The sequence below is a fragment of the Protopterus annectens genome, chromosome 10.part0 (assembly GCF_019279795.1).
Source record: "Protopterus annectens isolate FY-2018-M chromosome 10.part0, PAN1.0, whole genome shotgun sequence".
NCBI classification, from domain to species: Eukaryota; Metazoa; Chordata; order Ceratodontiformes; family Protopteridae; genus Protopterus; species Protopterus annectens.
In genome coordinates, this window is record NC_056744.1 from 1,765,590,491 (window position 1) to 1,765,611,252 (window position 20,762).

The 20,762-nt window shown below is 39.1% G+C and overlaps 1 protein-coding gene and 1 pseudogene across 1 annotated transcript in view; both read left to right on the forward strand.

Annotated features, from left to right (window-relative positions):
• Nucleotides 1–20,762, forward strand: part of LOC122814000 (arginine--tRNA ligase, cytoplasmic-like) — a 641,564-nt gene that overhangs the window by 120,182 nt on the left and 500,620 nt on the right. The gene's annotated exons all lie outside the window — the stretch shown is intronic.
• LOC122814479 overlaps nucleotides 15,588–20,762 on the forward strand; it is a 36,299-nt pseudogene continuing 31,124 nt past the window's right edge.

The window sequence follows — 20,762 nt, forward strand, 5'->3', positions numbered from 1 at the left end:
TTTTTATCTGTTTAAAAACTTTCATAGCTTGTTGTCTTAGGCTATTGTATAAACTGAAACATTTACTCTGTGTAATTATCTCTTGGCTAGTGGGGGCTGGTTCTTTTGTGTTCTTGTAAAAAAAAAAAAAAAAAGTTGTTGTTCTGGTCTTTGGTGCAGGCTGGAGAAGTTGTTTGACCCAACTGAGCTACAAAATATAAGTATCTTTTGATTATTTTAACAGATTACTATTTTATAATTTAATATATATAAAGCACTTTGTCTATTCAGAATCTTCAGAAATCTTTATCTGTTTAAAAACTTTCATAGCTTGTTGTCTTAGGCTATTGTATAAACTGAAACATTTACTCTGTGTAATTATCTCTTGGCTAGTGGGGGCTGGTTCTTTTGTGTTCTTGTAAAAAAAAAAAAAAAAAAAAAGTTGTTGTTCTGGTCTTTGGTGCAGGCTGGAGAAGTTGTTTGACCGCAACTGAGCTACAAAATATAAGTATCTTTTGATTATTTTAACAGATTACTGTTTTTATAATTTAATATATATAAAGCACTTTGTCTATTCAGAATCTTCAGAAATCTTTATCTGTTTAAAACCTTTCATAGCTTGTTGTCTTAGGCTATTGTATAAACTGAAACATTTACTCTGTGTAATTATCTCTTGGCTAGTTGGGGCTGGTTCTTTTGTGTTCTTGTAAAAAAAAAAAAAAAAAAGTTGTTGTTCTGGTCTTTGGTGCAGGCTGGAGAAGTTGTTTGACCGCAACTGAGCTACAAAATATAAGTATCTTTTGATTATTTTAACAGATTACTGTTTTTATAATTTAATATATATAAAGCACTTTGTCTATTCAGAATCTTCAGAAATCTTTATCTGTTTAAAAACTTTCATAGCTTGTTGTCTTAGGCTATTGTATAAACTAAAACATTTACTCTGTGTAATTATCTCTTGGCTAGTGGGGGCTGGTTCTTTTGTGTTCTTGTAAAAAAAAAAAAAAAAAAAAAAAAAGTTGTTTTTCTGGTCTTTGGTGCAGGCTGGAGAAGTTGTTTGACCGCAACTGAGCTACAAAATATAAGTATCTTTTTGATTATTTTAACAGATTACTGTTTTTATAATTTAATATATATAAAGCACTTTGTCTATTCAGAATCTTCAGAAATCTTTATCTGTTTAAAAACTTTCATAGCTTGTTGTCTTAGGCTATTGTATAAACTAAAACATTTACTCTGTGTAATTATCTCTTGGCTAGTGGGGGCTGGTTCTTTTGTGTTCTTGTAAAAAAAAAAAAAAAAAAAGTTGTTTTTCTGGTCTTTGGTGCAGGCTGGAGAAGTTGTTTGACCGCAACTGAGCTACAAAATATAAGTATCTTTTGATTATTTTAACAGATTACTGTTTTTATAATTTAATATATATAAAGCACTTTGTCTATTCAGAATCTTCAGAAATCTTTATCTGTTTAAAAACTTTCATAGCTTGTTGTCTTAGGCTATTGTATAAACTGAAACATTTACTCTGTGTAATTATCTCTTGGCTAGTGGGGGATGGTTCTTTTGTGTTCTTGTAAAAAAAAAAAAAAAAAAAAAAAGTTGTTCTGGTCTTTGGTGCAGGCTGGAGAAGTTGTTTGACCGCAACTGAGCTACAAAATATAAGTATCTTTTGATTATTTTAACAGATTACTGTTTTATAATTTAATATATATAAAGCACTTTGTCTATTCAGAATCTTCAGAAATCTTTATCTGTTTAAAAACTTTCATAGCTTGTTGTCTTAGGCTATTGTATAAACTGAAACATTTACTCTGTGTAATTATCTCTTGGCTAGTGGGGGCTGGTTCTTTTGTGTTCTTGTAAAAAAAAAAAAAAAAAAAAGTTGTTGTTCTGGTCTTTGGTGCAGGCTGGAGAAGTTGTTTGACCGCAACTGAGCTACAAAATATAAGTATCTTTTGATTATTTTAACAGATTACTGTTTTTATAATTTAATATATATAAAGCACTTTGTCTATTCAGAATCTTCAGAAATCTTTATCTGTTTAAAAACTTTCATAGCTTGTTGTCTTAGGCTATTGTATAAACTAAAACATTTACTCTGTGTAATTATCTCTTGGCTAGTGGGGGCTGGTTCTTTTGTGTTCTTGTAAAAAAAAAAAAAAAAAGTTGTTTTTCTGGTCTTTGGTGCAGGCTGGAGAAGTTGTTTGACCGCAACTGAGCTACAAAATATAAGTATCTTTTGATTATTTTAACAGATTACTGTTTTTATAATTTAATATATATAAAGCACTTTGTCTATTCAGAATCTTCAGAAATCTTTATCTGTTTAAAAACTTTCATAGATTGTTGTCTTAGGCTATTGTATAAACTGAAACATTTACTCTGTGTAATTATCTCTTGGCTAGTGGGGGCTGGTTCTTTTGTGTTCTTGTAAAAAAAAAAAAAAAAAAGTTGTTGTTCTGGTCTTTGGTGCAGGCTGGAGAAGTTGTTTGACCGCAACTGAGCTACAAAATATAAGTATCTTTTGATTATTTTAACAGATTACTGTTTTTATAATTTAATATATATAAAGCACTTTGTCTATTCAGAATCTTCAGAAATCTTTATCTGTTTAAAAACTTTCATAGCTTGTTGTCTTAGGCTATTTTGTCCCACCCTCCCTCCCTGTTGGTGTCTTGCTCTTATACTTGGTGGCTTTGCAGTTGCCCGCCCTACTGTGACACACCTCCCAGTCTAGTGTCATTAGCTCATTCTTCTTAATACAGAGAGAACATTTGATAAGGCCTTCTGTTCCTCCTTTTACCTTTTCAAAAGTAAAACAAAACTTTTTTTTCTTTTTAGCCTGAACCTTCTTGTGTTCTGACTGTCCTTCTCAAACATATTGGAAATATACAGTATATTTCAGAGCATTTGTTATAACTGTATTTGCTATAACTGATTTAAGTATTTTTTCTGGCTTTTGAATATTTACTGCTTAGCGACTGCATCTTAGCCTGTTTATACAGCTCTGCATTCTATTTAAACTGTTTTGTGTTGATTAACTGTTTTGCACGCTTAAAAAGTTATTTGTTGCTTAATTTTACCTGTAGGCTAACACACTCAAGTGTGCTAGCCACTTAAAAGCATTTATAGCATTTACTTTCTGTTTTTTTTCCTTGTCTCTGTAAAAAAAAATCTCTTGTTTTCCCACCTTACTGAACTAGAGTAGTCCAGTTTCAGAGCTGCTGATCCCTGGGCTTTGTTTTTAGTTCCTGTTACTGATCCATTGCCTTATTAGGAAGGAGGGAAGTTTCTTTGCTTACCAGTGGGAGTGGGAAGCACTGAGCAGCCTTTTTGTCCGAATTGGTGAAGTTTCAGCCAGAAACTAGTAGTCTATTGGTCGTTTTGGGCCAATTCCTAGCTCCTTTCAGCCCCCTGCTATAAAGCACGCTAAACACGTGTTTTCCAGCTTGTACCAACTCTGCACAGATCCTCGTGGTGGCCTGCAGAGTGATCCAAGCAGCAGAGAGCTGAAAGAGTGACTTTCTACCAGATATAAGTATTTTTTGTGGCTTTCCCACTGTTATTAAGCTAGCAACTGCATTTCGCCTGTTTTACTGCTACTTTAAGTGATTTCTGCATTTTACATTGTTTATTGCACTTTAAGTTACTAATTGTTGCAAATTGTTTCTGTAGGCTACACACTAAAGTGCGCTGGCCGATTTACAGCATTTATAGCATTTACTGTCTGTTTTTTTCCTTATCTCTGTAATAAAACAAAAAAATCTCTTGTTTTCCCACTTTACTGAACTAGAGTAGTCCAGTTTCAGAGTTGCTGATCCCTGGGCTTTATTTTTAGTTCCTGTTACTGATCCATTGTCTTATTAGGAAGGAGGGAAGTTTCTTTGCTTACCAGTGGGAGTGGGAAGCACTGAGCGGCCTTTTTGTCCGATTTGGTGAAGTTTCAGCCAGAAACTAGTAGTCCATTGGTCGTTTTGGGCCAATTCCTAGCTCCCTTCAGCCCCCTGCTATAAAACACGCTAAACTGTACTGCTGATCTAACCAGCATATCCTATAACTGAAAAGTTCATCTCTACTTGATTCCCAAGTAGACTATTCTCTATCTGTAAAGCCTAGCACTTACTCCTACAGTACTTGCACCTTGATAAAGCACTCTTATTATAGATAGTACCCCACCAGCCTAAAACCCACTTCCCCGAGTCCTTTGAAAGTTCTTTATCTACTACTTCTAGTATGTCGAGGATCAGTTGCTAGTGTCCTCTCCAGCTCAACTGGTGAACCTGGGAATATTGAGGCAATGTTACAATTGCCTCATGTACACAGACAATCCTCTCCTTCTCCCACAAAACACAAATACATGCGAGAGATGCAACTATACGGCCAAACTGGAGGCTGAGCTCTCTCAACATAGGACTGGCAAGACCAGACAGGAGGAGAAGGCAACCACACACAATACATACCCAGTCACACATGGTACCATCACAACTTCAAATCATACACATACTCACACAAAGACATACTCGGAGGCTCTGATCAAAAATTTACCAAAACAGCAGAGGCCACCAAAGCAGACACCCAAACAACTACCACCTCACGACCCAACACATGCAACACATAGACCACACAGTCAGAGTGTCAAACAGTCACAGCCCTTAAGGCCAAACAAAATGCCAGACACACTTGTCATTGGTGATTCCATAGTCAGACACACTGACGTCCCGCTCACCAGACTGAGTAAGGAGAAGGTCACAGTAAGCTGCCTGTTGGGCGCTAGAATCCGCCACATAATGCAAGCACTCAGGTCTCTCAACAGCAGGTACAAGTATGACTCAGTCATCGTCCACGCTGGTGTCAATGACCTGAGACGTACCTCCTTGGACTACATGAAAAGGGACGTCGAGGAGCTCTCTGATTATGTAGCCCAGGCAGGTATGACCCTGACCTTGAGCAGTATCCTACCTTCACCTAGAATGATGCCACAATACAGTGATAAGATGATCAGCTTTAATAATTGGCTTAAATTCTGGTGTCATTCAAAGGGGATCCAATGTCTGTCTGCCTGGGATGACATGCTGGACAAGCCACGCTGCTGCAAGGGACGGCTTGCACCTGTCACCCTGGGCTTCCGGATATTGGCAAAGGCTCTTGCCACCCCATAGTGCCTTTTTAGGCAAGGCTCAAATTCTAAACCTACCACCCTAGAACACCAAAAAGGAAAAAACTAAGGGTAATGCTGCTCAATGCCAGAAGTCTCAATCTCAAGATGCACGCACTCGAGGCCCTTCTCAAAATGGAGAACATCGATGTCTGTGCTGTGACAGAAACCTGGTTCAAGGCTCCTGAGAGCACCCCAGCACTAACAGGTTTCACCTCATATCATACGTTCCGCCCCAAAATCCGGACAACACCAAGAAAGGAGGGTGTCCATATTCATAAAGGACACCCACACCTCAAGGTTGGTGGCAACGCACGATGCATCGGAGACCATCCAGGTGCAATTAACCATAGGCAAGACTGCTCTGCAATTTGTAGCATGTTACAGGCCACCCTCTCAAACTCAGGAACCTCACATGGCCTTCCTGAAAACATTGGAGGATAAATGTATCTCCAAACACCATCATACTAGGTGACTTCAACTACCCTAATATAGACTGGGAACACTACTCAAGCCCGAACACTCTAACCCAAAGATTCCTGGAGTTCATAAACTCAAATGCCATGGAACAACTAGTCACCATCCCCACAAGAGGTGAAAAAATACTTGATCTCATCATCACGAACATGGGATCAAAATGTTCAACACCGAAGTATACCCCTCACTCGTGAGATCAGCTCATAAACTAATCTCACTGGAGGTCCTCATCCCGCCCCACCTGAAACAAAAAGACCACAGTGAAAAACTTCTCAAAAGCCGATTTCACACTTCTAAAACTAGTGTGGTCTCCTTTAAGGCCCCTGAGCCAGTGGTAAACATTACTCAAACCGCTGAATCACTTACAAATGCCTTCTACCAGCACCTACAGGACTGCATGGATCAGGCAATCCCAAACAAAACTAAGACTCTCTGTACCAAAGGCAAGCATCCAGTCTGGTGGACCCCAGCCATAAACAAGCTCTACAACAAAAGGAGGAAGCTACTACAAGATAGAGCAAAATCCTTGAAAGGTAAGACACCTTTGATCATTATAAGTAAAAACTAAGAGCTCTCATAAAATCATCAAAGGCAAATTTTGAGAGAAAAATCGCCAAGGACTCTAAAGACAATCATAAGGCCTTCTTTAGCTATGTTAGAAACCTAGGAGGAAACTCCCAGATATGCTCAGAATTAGTTCAAAATGATGTGAAAATTACTGAACCTACACACATTGCTAACATACTGGCTGACAGGTTCAGTGCAAACTTCTCCCTCCCCCAAAAGGAGAGATATCTATTCCAGAGGATTGTAGCCCCCAAACATCTCCAATGCCCAGGTGAGAACTGCCCTCACTAAGGCAAAAACACAGCATCCATGGGACGGATGGTGTCCCCGGCTGTGTGCTTCATGAACTCAACGAGGAATTAAACCCACAGTTAGGACAGCTGTTTAATCTTAGCCTCACCTCAGGATCATGCCAAGGAGTGGCGACGGCGACTGTGGTCCCACTTCATAAGGGCGGTGCCTCCACAGACCCTGGAAATTACCGCCCCATTAGCTTGACAAGCCTTATCTGCAAAGCCATGGAGAGGATCATAATGGAACTCATAAATAAAGACATAGGGAACTTGCAGACTTTGGATCCAACCCAGTTTGGCTTTGTCAAAGGCAGATCCTGCCTCTTAAACTTGGTTGACTTTTTCGAGACAGTCACCAAGGCCATTGATGAGGAAAGGCAGTCCATACAGCCTACCTCGACCTGGCAAAGGCCTTCGACACAATACCACACTCAGGTATCATCGAAAAACTCATCAGCTTGAATGTAAACCCATACATCACAAGATGGGTTGCAAACTGGCTAAGCGACAGAACCCACAGGGTCAGAGTTGCTGGAGCCATGTCAGACTCAAAGCCTGTCACAAGTGGTGTCCCACAGGGCTCAGTCCTGGGTCCACTCTTGTTCGGCATCTACTTTTCTGAAGTACAAGCAAACACAGGAGGGTTATGGCTGACAAAGTTTGCAGATGACTGCAAACTGGGCGCCATAGTCGAAAACACATCTGACACAGATATCCTCCAGAAGGGCCTCACAGAAATGGATAACTGGTGCCAGAGCCATGGCCTGAAGTTAAACGCCAAAAAATGCATAGTCATACCCTTCGAGAAAAACAAGGTTACCCCTAGCTACCATATAGGTGACAATCCACTGAGCACAGAAAAAGTCATCAGGGATCTGGGGACCCAAGTTGACAGTAGTCTTTCGTTTGACACTCATGTTGCTAAAGTAGTTAGGAAAACCTTCTATATCGCCCACCTGATCATGAAGGGATTCACATCTAGATCAAGGGAGGTCATCGTCCCCCTGTACTCATCACTCATTAGACCTATGATTGAGTACAATGCCCGTTCGAATGTATCTGACCAGACACCTGATGCAGCTTGAAAGGCCCCAAAAGTTCCTCACCAAAAGGATAAAGGATCTCAAAAATATGTCTTATGCTGCCCGACTGAAAGAACTCCAGCTTTATTCAGTCTCATACCGCTTGCTCAGAGGTGACCTGTGCCTGACATATAAGGCCATGTCAAACCCAGATTTGATGAATATGCTTCACCTCAAAAAATCTAGATCCCTCAGAACCACAAGGGCGGGAGACTTAAACCTTGACACGGTGATAAATAGAACGTGCTGGAGGGACAGATTCATCACCCAGAGACTCCCTATGCTGTGGAACAAAATCCCGGTACATGTGAGGCAGAGCACCTCGCTGGCCTTGTTCAAGAGGAATCTTGACCAATGGATGGGAGATCGCAGATATACCCCAGGGATTACTTCAGTGTCACTGCTTGACAGAGGCACAGAAAAATGATAGGCATAGTTTTTATTCAAACTAAAGGGGTGGCGAAAGCCACATAACTATGGGCTAGGCTTATAAATGCCCTTGGGCAGATAGCCTAGTATGAACCTATGAACCTATGAACCTATGAACAACTGTGGCAAACATCTGGTGCACAATATGTAACATGTGGCTAAATTCTGCCCTCATAATTTTTCTGAAAAATCAGATTAAATAAGGCAGTAGTCTGCCCAAATATCTTGTAACAGCAATTACTGTTAAACATTTGAACTGGTAATGTTCTTCAGCAAAAACTCTTTTTTACAAAGACCAGATTCTTTGCTCTCAAAATCTTTTCATCAGTACTGTAATGCACCACAATGCAAAGCATTCCAGGCATGTATTTTTTCTGTATGTTTTCACAAACAACCTTTTGAGTCTTAAATGCTGTGCAGATGAGATGCACATAACCAGAAATAGCTTTGTTAATCCAGACTTGAGGTTTCAGATGACTACACACACATACAACTATATATATATATATATATATATATATATATATATATATATATATATATATATATATATATATACTCACACACACACACACACACAAACACACACACACACACACACACACACACACACACACACACACACACACACACACACACACACACACAGTAATATTGTATAATCAGCAACATGAAGAATTTGGCAGATATTGAGTGGTGCTTAAGTTACAGTGCAGATATCCAACAAAGATTTTCTCCGACATCATCTAAATTTTCAGCTAGTGCCATGCAATAGTACGTCACCCAGTACTGACAGCATTCATGTAAATCTACAAGTACTACATACCTTCATAATGACAAACAACTGAACACACCTCCAGCATACTGCATTCTACATGGCTAGTAACCTTATATTTTCTATAGAGTCACTGTGTTTTAATGAATCCTAAGAGACAATTGCTCATTTTGGTAAAAATCAGCTGAGTCAACTCTTTCTCTCCAGGGGTACAGATCTAGGCCATGTTAAAAGCCATCCATACCCCCTTGTTCTATATAAACCAACAACGAGGTTGCACCTAATTGTGGAAAGGTAGTAATCTAAGGGTCACTCATGCTTATATACACTGAATGAGGATTTTCTCCTTGAGGATTTGTTGAGTCATGGAACAGCCTTTTTTTTACCTCTAATCAAGTAATTTCACTTCAGTAATATGCAACTCTTTTATGAAAATATGAGCAGCATATACAAATATGAAAAAGTAATAAATGATAAATAATTAAAAAAATGCCAACTAACAATAAATCTCCACTTTTAGGCATCATAGAAAGATTGTCACAGTGTTGTCTATCATGCCCTGCCCTTTATATGTTACTTACAATTAACTCGTCACTCATGTAAACACCTCAACTCAAAGCAATGTCTTGATGTCATAGAGATCTACTGGTATCAAATAAAACGTGCAGTGTGAGGTGCTACAGATTCCTATCTGTAGTTTAATGCATGATGTAATGCATTCTCAGTCACCATACTCAGTTCTTAAGAGACACATTTTACCCATCATGCAACATGCAGTACATATTAATGGAAATACAACTTTATTGGTTCATTATATTTTAAAATCTTTGTCGGTACATAACTAAACTGTATTATTTTAAAAATGTTTTATATGAATTTTCAGGATGGAATAATGAGGCCCTGCCATAAGAACCATGTCACTAAAATTATGTTCTGTCCTGAAGTAGGATTTTTCATCTGGTTGTAAAAATCATATTCTGTGCAGAAATTGAAAAAAAAAATATTCATACATTATTTTAAAAGGAAGGTTCATAATATAACAAGTTGAGTATTTAGAGTGAAAGTGTTAAAAGTTAATTCCAGGGTTCTAATGCTGGTTTCATTTTATAAACACATATTTAGAACTAGACAGTTATCAGTATTTTATTCTGAAACTTGCAGCAATAATCATGTGTTACAAACCCCTTTTGAATGTGATGGTAGCCATGTTTTAAAGCAAGACTAAAATAATTTGTCATTGTAACCTGAATGGGCTTTCATTTAGTTTTGTGAATATCGTCTTCTGCTGAGACATGAAGATTTTTATCACTTTTTTCCTTTGAAGTACATTTATTTATTTATTTATTTTACATTTGTCTACCAGGAGAGCCCGAGAGTCTGACTGGACACAAATCCCATTTTCAGCGGACGTCCAAGGAGAAAAGCTCCACAAAGTTTAGGACAGTAAATGAAATACACGTTATTAAAGAACAGTACAGTAGAATAAGCATACAGTATAAAAACAATATGTGAAAAATATACAATATAGTTGTAGGGTATTTCATTCAGTTACATGGTTACATTCATACAATGGTTAATATAATAAACAGGTTGTTTGAGTACAGAACATAGAAATTAGCTGTTGTAAGCTTGCAAAGTAAGATCAACATGGGCAGCTACCCAGGGTATGAACAGTTGCATATCCAGGGCTTGCTTAAATGGGCCCGTAGGAGGTTTTTTAAGTTATGTTTGCTTTCTGTGGCCCTAATATCTCGTGGGATGGAGTTCCATGTTTTTTCAACAGAAGTAGAGTATGGGGAGTTACCAGAGATATTTTTGCTTTTGGTTATGTCAACTAGAGCTTTGTTGGTGGATCTTAGAAGGCGGTTGTTGGAATAAATATTAAATAGGTCATGTAGTGAAGGAATTTCATCAGGAATATATAGGATTTGTTAGGCTATTGTAAGTTGGTTATATATGAGCAGGTTAGGTAATTTAGCCAGGATAAGTTGCTTGATTGCTAGACAGTGCTGTGTACTGAAGAATGAGTCAGTTGCGACCTTAGCTATTTTATTGTACCAAGTGTTTAGTTTCCTTAGGTTTGTTTTGTTTAGGTTGATGAGCATAGGGGAGGCATAGAGAAGTTTGGAGACTAGAAGGGTTCTTGTGATGGTAGCTTTACCGTTGTTTGTGAGGTATTTTTGCCATCTGTATATAGCTCCAAGTTTATTATGGACTTTTGTTTGTCTGTGTAATATGCATATCGAATTTCATGTTGTGATCAATGATAACTTCTAGTAGTTTGGTGTTTTGAACAGGTGCGGTAGGGGTGTTGTAAGTTGAGTATATTGAGAATTGAGGTATGGGGTCTGGGGCTCTTATGGGATGGAATATCATTAGCTAGGTTTTTTTGGGGGGTTGAATATTAGTTGAGAGTTAGCTAGCCAGGTTTCAACAACAGCAAAGAATTATTGTGTTAATTTTTGGAGTTCAGGGAATGATTAGGGTAGAGTCATCAGCATATTGGACTAGAGTGCCGTGCTGGTTAGATTTGTGAAGTTGGTTGGCAAATATGTTGGAGAGGAGAGGACCGAGGATGGATCCTTGGGGGGCCCCTAAGGTGAAAGCTAGGCAAGGAGACAAGGAATTTTGCCATTTTTCTGCCTATTGGCAGTTAGATAGTCCTGAAACCAGGCAAGATTGGAGTGATTTAGGTTAAGCTCAGACAGAACAGTTACGAATTTGGGATGGGTGACTGTATCGAAGGCCTTGGACAGATCTAGGAAGACAGCAGAGACCAGGTTGTCGGTGTTCTGGTGTTGATTTACAGTATTGGTAAACTAAGCAAGTGCTGTGACTAGGGTGGAATCCATGTTGGGTGATGGTCAGCAGTTTGTTAGTAAGGAGATAGTTCATTATTTTGGAATGTATAAATTTTTTGAGTATTTTAGACAGGGGAGATAGGTTGATAATTGGACGGTAATCAGATAATTGCACTGAGTTACCCCCTTTGTGAAGTGGTATAAAATGTGAAATTTTCCACAGAGAAGGAATACGTTGTTTGGATAAGGAGCGATTGAATAGCAGTGAAATGGGATAAGAGATGGCTTTGGCTGCAATTTTGAGGTATTCTACAGGTAGTTTATCAGCAGCCAGGGTTGTGGGTTTAAGCTTATTCAGATATATATATATATACATTGTGCTAGTAGGGACAGGTTATATGGAGAAGCTGTTTTGGTCTATAGGTGAGGATGATAGGCTTGGATATGAAGTAGGAGAATTATTATTAGTGAGGGCTAGGATGGATTTGGTGAAGCATTCATTGAACTGAGTGGCAATATTACTGGTGGTGGTATCAGTGTTTGGGGGAGGAGTAATGGTGTTTCCTGATTGCAGGATTTTATTGATGGCGGCCCAGAACTTTTGTGGGTTAGTTTTGTGTTTAGATTGGATGTCTGTATAGTGGTTCCTTTTATCTGTCCTAATCTGTTTTTTTTTCCTTTGTTCCTTAGTTCCTGATATGCTTGTCTATTGGTTTGTGTTTTATTGTGATGACATGAGTTCTATTCTTTATCTCTTTGTTTTAGAAGTAGTCTGGTATCTTTGGTAAGCTAGGGGGCATAGCTTTATTTAGTTCTAACAGTTTTGATAGGGACAAGCTGATTTAGTATGTTTAGGAAAGTGTTGTTGAAGTAGTCTACAGCACTATCCAGGGGAGAAATGAGTGGTCTCCAACTGCATTGACTTAGTGCAGATATGATGTCTTGGATTTTGAAGTTCTTTGCATATCAAATTTGTTGGAGGATGGTACATTTTATTGGGTTCACTTGGTGTCTTATTACATAGGTGGGAAGGTGATCACTGAGGGTGTCTGGGAGGGAATCAGAAAGGTAGGATTGGGATGGCCAGTTAGTGAGTATCCAATCTAGGATAGACTCCTTTTTAGACACTTTATCAACTTGGGTTATGGATTTTATTAATCAAGGGAAGCCATATAAGATGATGTGGTCGGTGGGGTGAGATGAGTCATAGATGGACCAGTTGGTATTTAAGTCACCCAGTATGACTGTTTCTTGGAGGTGGTTTTGGGATGCCCAGTCTAGAATGGATTCTATTATATTAATGCTGTTGCCAAGGGGGGTATATAGGTACCAATTATATGTAGGTGTTTTTTTAATTGATTTTTAGCTTGGTGAATATTGTTTCAGCATTATTGAACTTTGGTTGGTTGCTGTCTAATGTATCAGTGCTCAGGCTATTTTTGAAGAGTAGGACTATATTTCTATCTCTTTTGAAAGGCCTGTCTTGTCTAAGAACATTTACCCAGGGGGAACAAATTAATTATCATTGATTACTGGTTTTATCCAGGTCTCTGTGAGGAGAACTATGTCAGGGGAGTAAAGGGTCAGAGTGGTGTGCAGTTCTGATATTTTATTCACAGTATGCTTATATTTATGTTAAGTATTAAGAGGTCAGTGGGTTTTCTGGAGGGGTTAGAATATTATATACTTGGCAGCAGGGGCTTTTGTTTTTGTTTGTAAGGCTAGGATTTGGGTGTATGTCTCCGCTAAGTATGAGTCGGGATGCTATATGAATGATAGTTATAGATATTTTGCTATAAATGTGTTGTATTTTGTGGAAATGTGGGTGGATAGTTGATAAGGGGGTACTGTGAATGAAGCAAGGTCAACATTTCAGAGGTTGTAAAGTAATGGTGATATTAGCAGTAATGCTGGTTTGTCTTGTGTAGGGATTAGGCAGGTGGGGGTTTAGTCTGAGACTTTGAGTTACTAATGTGATGGTAAGAGTATAAGCATGCTATAAAAGTGAGGCTTAAAACTATTATAAAGGTTAGGGACAGCATTTTGTCCTGAGAAGGCCAGGAGAAAAGAGGAGAACCTGAACCTATGTAGATATGTTATAGGAATGGGTGGGGTTTAGGTACTGTTTTGCTTATGGATGGCCTGTTTTGAGTAGGGAGGCTGGGTGGAGTTTTAATGCGGTTACTGTATGAGTGAGGGGAATTGGTGTGAATGTAGATGAGATTATAGTGAGATATAGGCTAAGCTATAGATGGAATGGAGTGAGTAGGGGAGTGGCTTGTGAGTTATGAAAGTAGAGTAAGAGTGAAGCTGCAGAGAGTGTCTTGTTAGGTATAAAGGTCAGGAGCCTGGGGTGGGAGGAAATGGGGGGTAGGGTAGGGGAGCAGAGTGTGCCCAAGTGTAGCAAGGGTGAATGGAGCAGGTTGAACTAGAGAGATTGTGGGAAGCAGAACAACACAGGAAAAAAACAATCAGTGAAAGTATAGTCAGAGTAGCAGGGCTGCAATAATGACTACAACTGTGAGCCAGCCAGGAAAACTGAAAACAGAGGGAAGAGATGTGGGTAGAAGAAAAAAAAGGTTGCTACTGGGCAAGAGGTGTGTGGAGGTTTCAGAATAAGTTTAGTTAAGAAGGAAGGAGTGTTATAGGGGATAGTGGCGAGGGAGGATAGTTTGGTGAAGATGGACAGAGAGCAGGGTAAAGGAGTACTGCAGGGGTTTGCTCAGTGGTGTGCGAGCAGCCTAGGCTTAGATATTTATCAGGAAATATGCATACTGAGCTAGTGGTTGTCTTGCAGGTTGGATCGCTGGTCTGGATAGGAGTGTAATTTACAGTCTTGTTTGGGATTCTGTATAGTATAAAGCAGGTTTGCTGTCCTAGGAAATAGGGAGAAAGGAGAAAAGTTAGAAAACCAGAAAAGAGGGCTGTAGAAATTATGACTGAAAGAGTTGAATAGAGTTAAGTAGAGGAGGGGGAAGGTAAGTAAGAGGTACACCAGTTGTGGGCTAGCCAATATTGCATATGTAATATCTACAGGAAACAATGCAATCAACATACAAAAAGTCAGCAAATAATACCACGTAGCATCTAAAAACAAACAATGTGGTAAACATGCATTCATATGCAGCATATATACAAAAAACATGAGTGGTACTTGTTTTGCCACCAGCTGATTAGAGATATGAGTGTACCACATATGGAAACAATCAGTTAAATGAAGATGTTAGTGGAGAATGTGTAAAAAAAAAGTAGAGTGAGGTAGTAGCATGTAGAGTGTAGTAAACTAATCTGCCATTAATCGAAGCAGTAACGGATGGTTTTACACCACTTATTACACTTGCTTGCGAGAAAAATGATAGTGCTGGATGAAGACAAAGCACTGCTTCATTGAGGTGTAATATATATATATACAATGCACTGGTAGCCCATACCAGAGACTAGTTTACAGCATGAGGGAGCTGTGTGGTGATGTAGAGGTAGACACTGTAAACAGCAATCACCAGTGGCTTTTCTCTGCTGAAGTCAGTCAGCAGTATACCAAGAAAATAGCAGCAGAGCTGTTTAGACCAGGTCCTTATAGTGGATACAGGTCACCCATAGTAGAACAGGATATTACTAGATAGCAATTGGGAGAACCAGAGTGGAATGTCTTCACAGTAAGCCAAACACAGCTTGATCAGGAATACATAATATTCTGTACACATGGAATATCACAACAATACTGCCAAAAGAGTCATTAACTTGACTTTAATCCACAAATGAAGCCTCAAAATTGTAAACATTTTTGCCACATTTTGACTTTAAAATTTAGTGTACACAGATTACTTCTTATAACCTCACAGGTGTGACATGGGTCATTTATGACAGCCAAGGTAAATGTTATACCTTGAAAAAAATGCTAACTGTATTAGTGAGTGGAGTGAAAATGGCTGAAAAATTCTATTTAATAGTTATTGTACATTACAAACAGTGCAAGCATTTTAAATGATTGACCAGTTCTTTCTCGTGTTCTTTCTCCTCATTGTGTGTAGAAGATGTTTCCATTGATGTCTCTGGAGTATGAACTTCCAAACACTGATGAAAGCTCTGCTATTTCTTCACTAATGGAAAAAGGTAAGTGATATTTATCTCTGTAGTTTACTGACTGTATCCTTTGTAGTATCCACACAGCTGTGTCTTACACTGCCTTGTCTGCTTTTGTAATAAGAGATTCCTCAACTTTGTCAATGCCAAAGCATTGCATCAGCTGGTGAACACCCCTATGAAGATGTCCTGGACCTGGTACTAACCAACATGAGTAGCCACTGTAGCACCCCTACTCATCCTCCTTGGTAAGAGTTGACCATGAAGTGATCACTTTCAAAGTCACCATCTCCCTTGATACCCCCTTGTCAGGCTCAAACAAAAAAACTTTTCCAAAGCTGACTACAGTCTCCTGAGAGTAGGTATAAGAAGCTTCTTAAACACTGTCCCTTCAGTTGGAACTAGCACTAATGTCCAAGGTTACACCAAAAAACTATATGAGCACCTACATAGCTGCATGGAGTCAGCAATAACTGACAAACAGGAACAAATCATCTTCTTCAAGGAAGAGTAAACCTGTCTGGTGGATATCAGAAATAAAGAGACTCTTTAATAAAAGGAAAATATTGCTGTCCAGGACCAGGAAGGAGCAGGTGCCAAGTTAGAAGCAATCTCTCCTATGTCTGAACAAGTAAATAGGGTCACTAGTGAAAACCTCTAAGGCTAACTTCGAGTCCAAATTGGCTACATCCACTAAGGACAGTCACAAGGCCTGCTTCACATGCATACATCTGCAATCTGAAAGGTAACATCCAAATCTGCTCTGAACTGGTGGTCAATAACACCACCTACACAAATGTCATTAATATAGCTAACCTGCTGGCAGACAGGTTCAGTGAAAACTTCATACCCTTTCCCCCCATCAGTAAACCAGGACATCCCCAGCACCAGTGCCCCTCCCCTCATCCCCAGGGAGCAGGTGTTTAATGCCCTCTCAAAGGCAAAAAATACAGTATCCGTGGGACCTGACAACATCTCTGACTGTATCCTGCATGAACTCAGGCAAGAGCCTCAGCTGCATTAGGCACCCTATTCAACCAAAGCCTGAGCACCAGCTTCATCCCAGCCGAATGGAGGACCGCCACTGTCATCCCTCTACACAAAGGTGGTGTCCACTGACCCAGGCAATTATAGGCCCATCAGCCTAACTAGCCTGAACTACAAGGCCATGAAATGCATTATCATGGACCTTATAAACAAGGACATTGGCAACTTCCAAATGCTTGACCCCACACAGTTTGATTTTGTCAAAGGGAGATTATGCCTGTTAAATTTGGTTGACTTCTTTGAAACAGTTACCAGAGCCATGGATGAGGGGATGATGGTACACACCACCTACCTTGATGTAGTCAAAGCCTTTGACACTATTTTCCACTTCGGCATAATAGATAAACTCTCCCAGCTAGGCATCAACCTGTTTGTTACTAGATGGGTAGCTGACTGGCTCACTGATAGAACCCCCTCATTCAAAATAGGGGAAGCCACCTTTAGTACTAGACCCGCAATGAGCAGTGTATGCCAAGGAATGGTCTGGGGCCTCTTCTGTCTGGGATATACTTTTCTGAGATGACGCCAAAACCAGTGGTCTATGACTGAACAAGTTTACAGATGACTGCAAGCTGGGAGCTGTATTAGATTCCCCTAGTGATGTGAACATCCTCCAACAGGGCCTTACCCAAACTAATGACTGATGCCAGAAGCATGGCCTCAAACTGAATGCCAAGAAATGCATTATTATCCTCTTTGGGGAAAATGGAGTCCCATCTAATTATCACATTAATAACAATGTACTAAGCATGCAATCAGTCATGAGGGACTTGGGTACCCAGGTTGATAGCAATCTGACTTTTGACCACCATTTTGTCTCCATTGTACAGAAGGCTTTTGACATGGCCCACCTCATAAGTAAGGGTATTTCATCTAAGAACATGGAGATCATAACATCGCTGTACTTCTCCCTTATCAGACCCATTATCAAGTACAATGCCCTCTTCAGCATATACCTTGCCAAGCACATGCAGCAGGTGGAGAGATCACAGAGGTTCCTGACCAGGAAAATCCAGGGTCTCAAACATCGACCCTATACAGATAGGCTAAAAGCCCTGTCTTTCTACTCAGTATCCTACAGACTCCTCAGAGGTGACCTGTGTCTGGCATACAAGGCCATCTCAGACCTAGCCTTGATGGAGTTTCTGTATACCCGTAAGTCAAACCCCACTTGCGCAACCCACATGCAAGGCTTCAACCTGGTCTGTGACATTAATAGAACTTGTTGGCTGGATAGATTTGTGTCCCAAAGACTGCCCCGTCTGTGGAATAGGCCCCCTCTCCATGTCAAGCAGAGTACCTCTCTAGCCCACTTTAAGAGGAACTTGGATGACTGGATGGGAAACAGAAAATACACCCCTGGGATCCCACCTGTATCCCTGCTGGACAGGGGAATCAGCTACTGACTTTGCAGGAACATGGGCAAAATTTTTGGCTAGGCTTATAAGGACCTCCATGCCAATATCCTAGGATCATCCTATGAATCTATGAACCTAGGAGTGGCACTAACAGGATGTGACATGTTCTAAGCAGTGTGCTGTAGATTCAAGTTTCAAGTTACATTGATAATTTGCAGACTGCATTCTGAGTCCCTGTGGGATTCTTCTTATCTCCTGTCACTTTGCATTAGCTACATGCAGAGTCTGCATTCATCTTTGATAAACACTTTACTGAATGATGACAGTAACTCACTGATGTAATAGCTTCTAGGCATGGGTCTGGATGCAGCAGTTCTCTTTTCTACAATTCATTCTTGTTCACAGAGCCGTCTAAAAACACTGTCATTAATATCCTCTCCAACTATGTCTGTTGTGGTTGCTATGCATTTAAGTAGTTTCTCCTTGAGCTATGCACATAGCTGCTGCTATTGTAACCTATTCAAAATAATAACTCATTCAAGGCATTATAACAGTTTACTTATAACACCTTTACTTTGGGAAAGATGTCTGTCACATTGTGGAGTTTTAAAACTTGGTACAATGTAAAGATAAAAATAGGAACTATGTGTAATTTTAATGCACTTGATGTGATAATTTAATCCTTGGTGGAATTCTGCAAAATACCAAAGCAGTTATTGTTGCCAATGATATTACAAAATAAAAATAGAAGAAAGATCACACTCCTTTGTAGAGATGAAACCTACTGTTTATTAAAAAAGCATCCCAACTCTTTTGTAAGCTGCATGGAACTACTTACATGCAACTAAATTATTTCAGTTTTAATCCTAGTGAGATACCAGATAGATACAAATTTGAGTCTCATGCCAGAAACCTTAATGAATAAGTTACTATACACAATTACTATACATGGTACTGAACTAAAAAAAAAAAACAAACTATGTAATTAAGGAGAGACATTACAGCAAACACTGATGGGCAGAATTATATATGGAATAAACATAAAGTCATTATCAGAAAATTGTCTAACATTTGAAGATATCTTAAATATTGTGTTAGCAGTAAAAACAGCAAACTAAAACAAGTTTTACATCTTTTTTTGTATATATAACTGTAAAAGTGAACTTGGCAGTTTAGTGTGGCAATTTTACCAACATGATTTTGGGATGTGAGAGAAAACTGGTGTATGTGGTGAAAATCTATGCTGGCACATAAAGAACATGTAAAACTCCACAGTTAAGGACCAGAGCTCATGATTGAATCACATATCCTGAAGATGTGAAGCAGACACAAGGAAAACATGTAAAATACCACAGATCCCAAAATAGTGATGCAGATACCTTGTCACTGAGTCACTGTGCTATTAATCAGTAGGTAGTAGCATGTAAAAGATTAGACAGCAGTGGTCCCATCACTGTGGAAGGTAGCAATGCTACTGCATGTTATATATGCCTTGGAAACAACGCAGAGCTTCCCTTTGAAAACTTTAGCCACTAAATGTTGGTGCTTCGGGTAGACTTAGGCGTAGAGAAACAGCCTATAAAAATGAAAAGAAGAATAAATCTATCCAAAAGTTTAATACTACTTACTCACACACTAGTCTTGTTAAGACAAAAAGTGCACAGCTGAAAGTAAATGCTTTACCTAGCAATCCCAACTTGAATCTGCAAAATGTCAGTCAATTCCTTATGCAGGAAAAGACAGATGGTAAGTCTGTGACTCTGAAGGTGATACTGAGAGCAGTGTGGCCATTATTAATGAATTAAAAATTAGTGGCAAAAGTAACACACTTTTGTAACAAGCTTACTTTGTTTTGAAAACTTCCAGAATGCACCTTAAAAACAGTGGAAATTGCTGATATGCAAACTGATTATAAGGAACAAAACAGTAACATCTGATAAAAGTCAAAGGCACTGGCTGAAACTTGCTGTGGCAAAGATGGCTGGACAAAATGTATGTAAACTTGGAGAAAATAACAGAGAAGGTTAAAGTGAAAGTATTAAGTTATTCTTAAACATATTAATATATCTGAAAAAGAAAGAGGTGTGTTAAAAAGAATCACAATTATTATTCATTCATCAGCATGTCAGACTTAAAGGGTTCTGGCACAAATCAGTACCTTGACTATGCAGATGCACTGTACAGTTTACCCATTCCAGAAAAGCCTCTAGATGGACACATCTGATGAAAATACTCGACAGATGGTATGGACAATACATCAGTGTACATGAAACAAACTAAACACCAGACTGTCGAAGATGTAAATTTGTCACAAGTGCATGAATATGTATTGAATGGGTTGCCAAATTAACTGACCCGAATCTGCTGCTACATTTTTCTGGAATAGAAGCCCTAAGTGTTGCAAATGATTGTTTACTACATAAGTCTAAAGCCATAATTCACAAAGTTGTGGCAAAAACATCATTATGTAATGTCTCTGATTGTATGCTTAGCTAGATTATATGTATAGTGTTATAGTGAATAAAAATTCTCTCTTCCTCTCCTTAAGGACTCGCTTGTCAAAAAAACAATGTAAATCCAAGAAAACAGTCAAGTCCAAATAGGCTGTGCTAACTTTTATTCCATAAAAACAGGTAAAATGTTGATAAAACTGTGAGCGCTTTTGGGATAACCCTTCATCAGACATTGAAACAGCATTCATGAAGTCTATTTAAATACA